This window comes from Musca autumnalis, unplaced genomic scaffold (genome assembly GCF_047663935.1).
Source record: "Musca autumnalis isolate F117 unplaced genomic scaffold, ASM4766393v1 scaffold_4, whole genome shotgun sequence".
NCBI classification, from domain to species: domain Eukaryota; kingdom Metazoa; phylum Arthropoda; class Insecta; order Diptera; family Muscidae; genus Musca; species Musca autumnalis.
Genome location: NW_027411977.1, coordinates 197,696,209 through 197,708,276, shown reverse-complemented (window position 1 = coordinate 197,708,276; position 12,068 = coordinate 197,696,209). Strand labels below are relative to the sequence as shown.

The 12,068-nt window shown below is 34.6% G+C and overlaps 1 protein-coding gene across 9 annotated transcripts in view; it reads left to right on the top strand.

Moving 5' to 3' along the window:
* bru3 (CUGBP Elav-like family member bruno 3) overlaps positions 1 to 12,068 on the top strand; it is a 1,231,558-nt gene that overhangs the window by 705,726 nt on the left and 513,764 nt on the right. The window lies entirely within an intron of this gene.

The following is a 12,068-nucleotide window of genomic DNA, read 5'->3' as shown; positions in this document are numbered from 1 at the left end:
CGCCGAAAGTGTTGAAAATGAAAATGAATGAACTTGAAAAGAGATTTGAAGCCTAAGCATGCCTATTTACAAGACTAATAACTAATTTACTTAACTCCTTTGCAATGGCATTCGCTTGGAAACGTAGCATCAGAGACTCTGAGAATGAAGGCATGAAGAAGAACAGCCTAAAGTAGCAACACCACTACTGGTACTACTGCTGGTGTTACTACTCATTGTCATTGTGAAAGAGGCAAGCAAAATTTACTAAGACCTCATTGCAATTAAACTCATCTGGCCTGGGTATTACTGACAGCCACTTGAGCTTATTTAAATGGTGGATAGAAATGCGCTGACAAATGTCAAATACTTTCATTGCAACAGCAGCACACACACAGACACCAGAGCACCAGTCAGGCATGGTCTGGGCGACAAACAAAATTCATGAGTTTCAAATTGTCTTAACCCAGCCAAAAAGGACCCCAAGGATTGTGTTGTGTCTGAATGTGAGTGTGCTGCTGCTGCTACTTTGTGTCCCAGCAGTAAAAGTGTAGCTTGGCATTTTTGAAAATTGTTTGAACAAAATGTGGCAGGGTAATAAAATGACAAGACATTGTCATAAAAATAGACAAATACTATGAAATGACAGCAACAACAACAACAATTTTCTTTTTTGACAAACAAAGTGGTGTTATGGTGTCACAGAATTATCACAATTCATATATTTTACCAACACTTTTATGGAAAATCTTAAAATGTTTCTCTTGTCGGGATAAAGTGGTGTGCTGGGATGTTATGGGGGTAGATGGGCCAAGAAAGTGCCACAGTTTTAGCTATCACTTTGTTGAACTTTTGACAATTGTCTTAAAGTACCACAATTGTTCTTAGAATTGCACATACACTCACCACCACCTCAAGGGAAATAATAAGAAAATGAAGCTCATTCATATCAGCAGAGAAGTCAAGAAAAAACACGAAAACTACACCCACCGCCATCATTTCCAAACGAAAGGATAATTTTTAAGTTCAACAGCAGCTACTAGACATTGTCGCCAAGACACGACAATAATAAAACTGTCTATATTTCTACAATGGATGCCAAGCATCTTATTTTTGCCAGGCAGGGCATCTTGTAAATGCCACTAGAAAGAAAAACAATTTTGCTCTTTCCTGGAAATAGCAACGTATCAAAGACAAAGTAAAACAAATTTTCAAGGTTATCAAATGACAAAGGCCCACACAGTCAGACAAAATGAAATACCTAGAAACCAAAAAAGCACGAATAACAACAAATGAAAAGGGCAAAAAAAAGCCTTAGTTAATAATGAATTTCAAGAAAATATCTGAGACATTGGTATGATTTACAAACGAAAGAAGAGAATGAGAAATGTCAACGCTAAAAAATTCGTAAAAGAATTTTTATGACTTGAAATTATTTTAATTGACAATGAACATAACATTTCAATTTATATTAAGAATGTGGAGGACAAAGGGGAATGTGTATCTTACCTGAAGATGAAAGCAGTATACATTTTGTTAATAAAATGGCATGGCATATCTTAAGGGGAAATTTATTCGAAGTTACTTAAAAATAAGTATTTATCAAGAACTTTCCTTGAGGTATGTTTGGTTGGGTTGAAAAGAGGGGCTAGCTATCGCCACATGTCCTAGTGGACATACACTTAAGCCAAAGTAGACCTGTTGTACGTTCCAGACTATTTATACCCAACACCACATTGTGGTAAGGGACAGCTTTCGTAATTATTGTCCAAACTTAGTTTAAGTTCGAAGATGAGTTATATAGGGAAACACCTTCCGGTACCTGCCACACAAAAGTTCGAAAATGTTCGGAAAATTTGTGCGCACCATAACTCTTGAAGTGAGAAACCGATTCGGTCCACACTTTGCACATCGTGACATTTCTACAACACTTAGATGAGGTTCCAATCGGTCCACTCCTTCGGGTACCTGCAACACAAATTTTCAGAAACGTTCAGTTTAGGACCTGCTCCCGAATCGCTTTGATTTTTGTTGTAGCAACTTGTATTCACTGCCACCCATACGACGGTACAAATTTCATCCGAGGCAAGTCTCTACTGCCTGAGAAAATAGCCTGAAAGCCTGTGGTGTAGTGGTTGGAGCCCAAGATAACTCTCGAACGGATCTGCCGATTCGGTCCAAATTTTGCCCTCGTAATATTTTGTTCAAACTTAGTTTAAGTTCGAAGATGGTTATATCGGTCCACTCCTTCCGGTACCTCCCCCACAAAAGTTCAAAAATGTTCTGAAAATTTGTGCGCACGATAACTCTTGAAGGGAGTATCCGATTTGGTCCATACTTTGCATATTGTGAAATTTGTATCAGACTTAGATAAGGTTCCAATATGGATTCAATCGGTCCACTCCTTCGGGTACCTGTCACACAAATTTTCAGAAAAGTTCAGTTTAGGACATCCTCACGAATCGCTTGTATTCACTGCCACCTACACGAAGGTACAAATTTCATCAGGGGCAAATCTATACTGCCGGAGAAAATAGCCTGAAAGGTGCAAAAAATCCCCTGGCTGGAGCCCAAGATTACTCTCGAACGGATCTGCCACTCCTTTGGGTACCTCCCACACAAAAAATTTGGTTAAGTACACTTTAAGACCTGCTCTAGAATCACTTTAATTTTTGTTGAAACAACTTGCATTCGATGCCTCAATTACGACGGTAAAAGTTTTTTCAGGGGTAAGTCCATTATTCTTGAGAAAACAGCCCGAAAGGTGTAAAACATCCTATCGCACCATATGTAGTGGCTGGAGATCACAATAACTCGAGCTGATCAACCAATTTGGTCCAAAACTTGGTCTTCATCATATTTTGTTTCAATTCGAAGATGGGCAAGCAATACCGGTCCAAAACGTCTGGTGTTTCCCCCTATTATTTAAAGAATGTCAGTAAAATGGTATGCACGATATATCGTGAAGGGGGCAACATTGGACCTCCTAATATTTTGTCCAAATTTAGTTTTACTTATAAAATGACCCATATCGGTCCAATTATTAGTGTACCTGCCCCACAAAAGTTCAATATTTGTGCCTAAGTGCAGTTTACGGTCTCTTCAAGGATCGAACGAAATACGATTACCAACTAAAATCCACTTCCATAACGGACTATACCATTGCGTAAATCCTTGGCAACACTTTTGAGCTTTAATCCTAATCCACGGCAAGCACAAATGTCCAACAAGGGCCACAAAATTCTGAAAAGAACCTTTCCTCCATATTATGATGGAGGGTATAAATATTTAGCTTTTGAAAGTTTCAAGTTTGGATAATCCTTAGAAAATGGTCAAAGTTTAAGCTGTGAATACTTCGTGAAGAAATTGACTTTTAATATGATGCAACGTTACATGAGGACAAACCAGCGCAAAATTATGAAGCGAACTCGGCATAAAATTAAATAGTTAAATTTTGATATCAACTATAAAAAATTATAGTGTCTGTCTACTAGGATATGTGGTGATCTTTCTTGTCTCCTTTTATACCCTTCACCATAGTATGCAGGATATATTAAGTTTGTTTTTCTGTTTGTAACGCATTGCGACCCTATAACGAATATATCGCACATTTGCACAAAGAGTGACACATCTCAAAAATCGAGCTTCGAGAAAAACGCGTTTAAGTTTGACTTCCCATCTTAAAAAGTGTATTACACAACAAATAAAATAACTACTTGGACCATATTTTGCAAACAGATAGCCAGAGATCAATGCTAACTTTCTGTGCAAGATCAAGCATGATTCGAAGCGTTTTAGTTCTTCATTATTTAAAAAATTTGTTTTATTGAATTATTCCAAACCAGTAGTAAATGAGCTGTAACTCATTGAGTTTTAGATATATGAGCATGATAATTAGACACAAGATAAAGTATAAGACGTAGAAAAAATAAAAATTGCTAACTCCGAAACCCCATTTTTTTGAGTTATGACAATCTTTGAGTAAATAAGCGATATATTCTTGATCACGACAAAATTCTGAGTCGATATAGTCATGTCCGTCTGTCCGCCTGTCACTCAAGCGTCCACAATAATATAGCTAGAGCGCTATATTTTTGCACCCGATTGCCTTTTTTCCATAGGCAGGTCAAGTTCGAAGATGGGCTATATCTCCCCACGTTTTGGTATAGCCCCCATATAACAGTACTTCCCGTTTATCGGTATTTTGAGGATTTGTGCTACAATGTTTAACCAAACTAGCTGTAATTTGACATTTAAAGTTTTTAAGTGGTCACCACACTTCCCCACCAAAAATTGTCAACATAAGTCCATGTACCTCCCGATTTTACCAAACTAGGAGTAACTTGACAATTGAGGTTCTTAGTGGCCACAAAATTTCTTCACTGAAACCCGTCAACATAGGTCCATGTTTTGGTATAGCCCCCACATAACGGTACATCCGGATTTTTGGTATTTTGGGGATTTTAGCTACTTTTTTGCCCGAACTACCTATTATTTGACGTTTGAGGCTCCCGGTGGTCACAAAACCTCTCCACCAAAAACTGTGAGCATAGGAACATGTTTTGTTATAGCCCCTATATAACGGTACCTACCGATTTTCGGTATTTTGAAGATTTTAACCGAACCACCTGTAAATTGACTTTATGGGTTCCCAGTCACAAAATATCTCCTCCCAAAATTGTCAACATAGGTCAACGTTTTGGTATAGCCCCCATATACGGGTTCCTCCAGATTTTCGATATTTTGAGGATTTTAGTTACAATTTTTAACCGAACTACCTGTAATTTGAGTATTGAGGTTCCTAGTGATCACAGAACATCTCCACCAAAAACTGTGAACAAAGGCCCATGTTTTGGTATATCCGTCACTTAACGGCACCTACCGATTTTCGGTATTTTGAGGCTTCTAGCCACAATTTTTGACCGAACTATCTGTAATGGTGCCGACCGATTGAAGACTTTTTTATATGCCCTTTTTATCTTATTTAGGTAAAATAAAAATACTTCCGCCTAAAATTGTGGCCAGAAGAGAAAATACATATTTGGTTTTAGTTCAGAATATTTTATGGTGGAGAGTATAAAAAATTCAGCCCGGACAAACTTAACGCTTTTTTTACTTGTTATAACTCAAGCCAACCATACTCAATATAAAACATTATATATATATGCTAATGGATGGTTTCTTTGTCTTGATATATAGAAATATTTTTCCTATTCTACTTTTTTATAAATAATTGCTACTGTCAGCGTTTTATTATCGCAATTGTTATTAAATGCTTTTTTATTTATTGTCTTGTCATTTCATCGTTAACTTTTTGATTTTAACAGTTGAGTTCTTAATGAAGTTCGGTAATTACCGTCAATAATAGACCAACAACCAATATGGGGTACTAATTATATTAAGTGATTTTACATTAGAAGTGAGTGAGCCATATACATTGTTTTATACAGCAGACCTCATATACATATATACACGTCTTAACAATATTATATAGGTTTTTAACTAATCCATATAGGTTTTCTATATCCACGAATTTAGGTCAAAGCGGGCAGAAAATCATCAACTAGCAACTCGAATAACAAGTTAACCTCGTAGTCTTCTAATTTAACTAATTTATTTACATTTCATTAAGTATGTACATATATACACATTTTTATTATTCATATGATTAGATAGAACTTAACTCGAATAACTTTCAAATGGGGAAAACCACTCCACGGATTTTCTAATTAATTAAAGAAATTGAACAATAACAAGAACAACAAAACAGATACACGTGCCAAATGGCATACAATGACCCTTCGAAGAAAATCAATTCCAAAATTTCTTATTTGTAAAAAAGAGAACAGGGAGACATTTACCTATCATCCCAAACCACTTACGCCAATGAAATAATATAATTCAAAGAACAAATACAAACCTGACACGCAATATCTAAAACAATAGCAACAACACACAAATATCTATAATTTCAACACAATTTTATATATGTATGAGCAATACACTCATGCCACAAATTATATTTTCTTTCTCTAATGAGTTAGGTTTGGAATTGAAGCTTTTTACCTGCTAGCCAGTCAATGCATATAATCAGTATTATTCTATTTATTAGAAACAAAGACACCAAAACGAAACAAAGTGATTACCGACTGAACGAACCCATGCTGAGCGAAAATGCTGGCATAAACCTCATTTCAATTAATCAACCGCAAAATAAGGTTTTCTAATTAAATTTTCATTAAAGCGCAAAAATACAAAAGCAAAAATCACTTACCAGCTGTTTTGATAATTACAAGCATACACATACATACACACAGCGTGAAAAAAATATATAAAGTTGTGTTTTATACAACAACTGGTTACTTAGGGTGCGGTAGCTGGTATTTGACATGTGTCGTTAAAATTCGATATTTTTATTACAAAATAATTATGTTTAGTATTTAAAATTGAAGTTATTTTAATGGGGGGAGTAAATATAATGTTAAATAATGCTTTATGATATTTTTTCCTCATTCTGATATACTGTACTTTGTCCTCAATTTCTGACTACAAATTTCAATATTTTTCCTCATTCTGATCTGCTTTACTTTATCTTTAATTTCTGACAACAAATTTCAATAATTTCCAATTTAAGGTTTCCCTTGAAATTTTGATTATACCTTTCGGCATGAATTATTTATTATTGGGTTAACATTTCAATAGTTTCATAGCATAGCAGTTTCTTCATGTCTTCTTCGTCATTTGTCCTTACGTAGCATCTCTGGTCATGGTCATCTAACTTTGCCTATGTTGCAAAATCATTCCTTACAGTATCCTTGACAATTTTAAACTATACAAAAATAATTTCACCAAATTTAAGATTTTTATCATTAAATTGTAATTATTAATTAAATGCCACAAAAGGTTATAAATCTATAAAGTAATTTCAAAAGATTATTTATATAATAAATAGACAACACCTCTATTGGTGTCCTTATAAAACCATCTTCTCATAAATTCTCCCACACTTAATATTGTATTATTTAAAGACATTAATGATTAAGTAAATTATTTATGGATTGTCTATAAAATTCTTATGGTTTTTCATGAAAAATTCAATTCCATAAATAATATTGAATTTTAACAGAATCGAGCTGTTGTAACATTTGTTTGTATGCCGCATGCATATTTAGTGCAAGATTAGGTAAATAAATATTTTATATTTATTGTGTTGTGCTGTTGCCGTTTAGATAGTGTGGAAATATTCTCTACGGTCATAGACCTAAGGACACCGATGGAGTGTACAAAAATAAATGTTGTAACTGATTACTTTTAGGAAATATTTTAAAGACACATAATTTAATTTAAATGCTACAGCAAAGGATATGGGAAGATATCTCCAGTGTAGTAGTTAATCATGTGAATATAAATTTAATATTAGATTCAATTTTGTCTAAAGGCTTCATACATATCGTTAATTTACTCAAAGAGTAACGTAACTTAAAAAATGCGTTTTCTGAGTTAGTTTTCTATGAACTCGACTAAGTGTGACCGTTGTGCAACTAAAGTATCAATTTTGACACTTCTTTCGGTTTTGATACTTCTGTGCCACTTTCTGAAAGTTTGTGTCAATTTTTTGTGCCTCGAGCCACTATTTTAAATTAAATACATTGTTATGTAAATTCTCTACTAAAAATCACAAGAAGCAGCAGAAAAAGCGTCGAACTACTCCATTTTTAATTTCGGAGGTGAAGTAACATGTGGAATGTTTTTCTTTTAGGTTGTTTTTATACCCTCAGCATTTATGCTTACGAGGGTATATACACTTTCATACGGGCAAAATGTGCCTCATCGAAATAATGGTTTTAGACCCCAAGTATGTTTGGACGAAATGTGTTTCAGACAATTTGGAGTCGATTTAGCAACGTCCGTCAGTCTGTCTGTCTGGCTGGCTGGTGCGCACGATAACTCTCGAACGGAACCGATTTGATCTAAATTTGGTTTTCGTAATATTTTTTCCAAACTTAGTTTAAGTTCGAAGATGGGTTATATCGGTCCACTCCTTCCGGTACCTTCCCCACAAAAGTTCGAAAATGTTCGGAAAAGTTGTGCGCACTATAACTCTTAACGGGAGTAACCAAACTTAGATGAGGTTCCAATATGGACTCAATCGGTCCACGCCTTCGGGTACCTCCCACACAAAATTTCGGAAAAGTTCAGTTTAGGACCTGTTCTCGAATCTCTTTGACTTTTATTCACTGACCCGCTTACGACCGTACATGTCTCATTAGGGGCAAGTTCATACTTCCTGAGAAAATAGTCTGAATGCTTCAAAAAAACCATATGACACCGTGTGTAATGGTTGGAGCGCAAGGTAACTCTCGAACGAATCTGCCGATTCGATCCAAAATTTGGCCTTTATAATATTTTGTCCAAACTTAGTTTAAGTTCGAAGATAAGCCATATCGGTTCACTCATTCTGATACCTCCCACAAAAAAGTTCAAAAATGTTCGGAAAAATTGTGTGCACTATAACTCTTGAAGGGACGGACCGATTTGGTCCATACTTTACGCATCCTAATATATTTACCAGATATAGATCAGGTTTGAGTATGGACTATATTTGCCCATTCCTTCGGGTACCTCTCACACAAAGACTAACTTTGATTTCTGTTCAAGCAACTTTCAACCACTGTCTCAATTACAACGGTAAAAGTTTTTTCAGTGGCAAGTCCTTATTTCTTGGGAAAACAGCCAGAAACTTGTAAAAACCCCTATGGCACCATATGTAGTAGTTGGAGAGCACAATAACTCTCGAACTGATAGACCGATTTGGTCCAAAATTTGGCCTTCGTCATATTTTGTCCAAACTTAGTTTAACTTCTAAAATGGCCCATATCGGTCCTCCCCTTAGGATACCTTCCCCACAAATGCTCAAGATTTGTGTCCAAGTGCAGTTAAGGGTCTGTTCGGAGATCCTTTGGAAATTTATAGCGATGATGTACAGCCATATTATGTTTTCAGTAGACAAGGCCATGCTTTCTGGCACACTGGTCCAACAGGTGTACCATCACCCACTGAAATGACTAGTGGGCGCGATATCTATCGAAAAGATATGACTCTCAAAATAAGATCCACTTCCATAATGGACTATGTCGGTCCATTCCTTTAACTACCTCCTCTGCAACACTTTTTAACACCAGTCCACATTTTTATCGGCAAGTTCAAATACCCACACAATTTTGAAAAGGAATTCGATCTGTCCGTAGATGAAAGTTCCAATAGGCTGAGGGTATATATCTGTCGGCAAAGTCGACTGATACTTCTTTTACTTGTTAAGTGATATTTAGATCTACAAAGCAAGTTTTTCGTTTTGTATGAATGAACGAAAATTATTAGAAAAATAAAATCTACATGTGATTTATTATTATTTTCAAGTTAATAACGCTTAGAAGTTAAAAGAAAATTTGATTTAATGTATTTTTTTATTACTCCTTATATTCGAATTGTTTCTGTAACGCTTTTGTATTGTTTACAGTTTTTAATAATCAGAATAAATTCGCCAATTTGTGTGCTACTTTTTCGAAAGATATGTGCCACTTATTTTTAGAAATGATACTTTTTGTGACACTTTTTGAAAATTTCCAGTGGTCACGCTGCATCCACTTTGTTTTCTGTCAAGTTTTCATGTTGATATCTCAAAAACTAAGCGAGTTCCTCTCATGCAATAATCTTTTAAAGTTGGGAAGTCAAATTTTAATCGGCAACATAAAACGCATTTTTCTCGAAAATAATTTTTTTGAGATGTGACACTCTTTGAGTAAATTAGTGATATATACATACAATAAGACAACTAAAGAATTGCAAAAACAAAACAAAAACAAATTATTATTTTTTGTGAAATGAGTTTTCTATCGACTTTGTACATTCATTCGAGCTTTAATGGGCTTAGGTAACCTTAAATTAAGGCTCGACATGTTACACTATAATAGCACTAGTTCGCCTATTTTATCTTGATCTTTTGTAAGATGATCTTTGTGATCATCTTGATCAGGGTAAAATTCTGAGTCGATCTATGCATGTCCCTCCGTCTTTGTAATCACTGTAGCATCCACAATGGAGATAGGACGCTGAAATTGTTGGCAGGCAGGTCAAGTTCGAAGCTGCGCTATATCGGTCCACGTTTTGGTATAGCCCCATATAACGGTATCGTCCAATTTCAGGTATCTTGAAGTTTTTGTCACATTTTCAGACCGAATTAGCTATAATGTGAAATTTAGGGTTCAGGCTCCCAGTGATCACAAAACATTAAATAAATCACACAAAAGTCTGCCACCTTGTCTGGAACTTCCTTTGGTATTAAAAGGCTCGGAGATATTCTTCCCTAGTTTAAATTTTGATCTTTTGTCAATTAATGTTATCCTGCAATTAATTATCAATTTTGCAGGAACGCCAAACTCAGACGTGGCTTAGAAAAGCTCGCGCGATTTTTTTTCAAAAAATTTTCGTCTGCGGCGCATTTCGTTTTTCGGAAAGTATTTGAATATTTTTACAAAAACTTTTTTAATTTTGAAAATATATTTGTAAAAAATCGCGCAATTTTTTTTTTCAAATATATTTTCGCCTGCGGCGTTTTTCGTTTTTCAGAAAGTATTTGTATTTTATATTTTTAAATTCTGAAAATATTTTTGTAAAAAATCGCGCGATTTTTTTAAAAACATTTTCGCCTGCGACGCAGAATATATTTGAAAATCGCCCAGTTTTTTTAAAAATATTTTCGACTGCAGCGGTTTTTGTTTTTCAGTATGTAGGGTAAATGCACCAATAGTCGGCCCTTTAATTTTTTTTTTATTTTTAAACTGGTGTCACAGGTTGTGGGAATATAATTTTACTGTAAATATTTAATTTTACACATCACTAAAGGGTTATGTTTCAGATTTTATAAACTTGTTTTTATTAATTATTTAATAAGTATTGCCAATTTGCATTTTTTCCAAAAAACATCCTATGTTCTAATAGTCGGCATGCATGTTCCTAAGTTCGGCCACTGATGTTCCAATAGTCGGCACCCCTTTTACCGTTGTAGAAAAAAGAAGAAACTTAAAAAAAAACAAGAATTTATTTCGACTAAAAACCTACATAAATATATTTATATCAATTAATAATACTTAAATCTGACAAATTCATTTACATTAATACGCCTTACAAATATAACAAAAAATTAATCATTTTAACATTTATATTTATTGAATTGAAATTTATTTCCCAATATCGCTCATTTACTGGAAGAGTGACAAATCTCAAAAAATTCAAAGGTTCGGGAAAAACACGTTTTAAGTTGGAAATGGAAATTTGACTTGAAAGGTTATTACAGGAAAAATAAAATAACTACTTAGATCATATTTTGCAACGAGTTAGTCAGATATCAGTGCTTAATTTCTGTGCAATATATATCATGATTTGAAGTGCTGTAGTGCAACATACACTTAAAAGCCTGAACTTTCGGAAAGACCTCCTTCGGACCTCCGACCACCCTCCTCAGAACTTTTGAACTACCTCCTCTGGACCCAGTGATGCCAGATTTGCCGATTTATCGGCATTTTGCCGATTTTTAGTCCAAAAAAATAGAAATGCCGATTTGCCGATTTTTACCCCTAAAATGCCGATTTTTAGTTAAGGCAACTTGTTCACATAAAATTTCCTTTTTGTATGAAAATTGTGGCTGCTAGCACTAATTTGGTGCAATAACAAAGACAACTATATCGTCAAGAGTAGTTTGATTAATAATAATAAAAATTTTTTAACATATTATAAAAACAGGTTGAATTTTCTTGATTACCAAAATGTGTACTTCAGTATATTCATCAAGGAAATTGTTAAAAAAACGAAATTGTCGAGAAGTGGGTTAGTGGCAATAATTAAAAACTGCACAAACTTTAACACTGAACTTTGTGACCAGATTTTGAAGCGGTTTAATTTTGAAAATAAATTTAAGTGCCTAGCTTCAATAAATCGAAGTTTTATAATAAATGGCACAGAAGATTTATTTTGACATTATAAAGGAATACGAATGCGAACGAAAAGCAAGAATCACGCGAAATTTGTTTAAA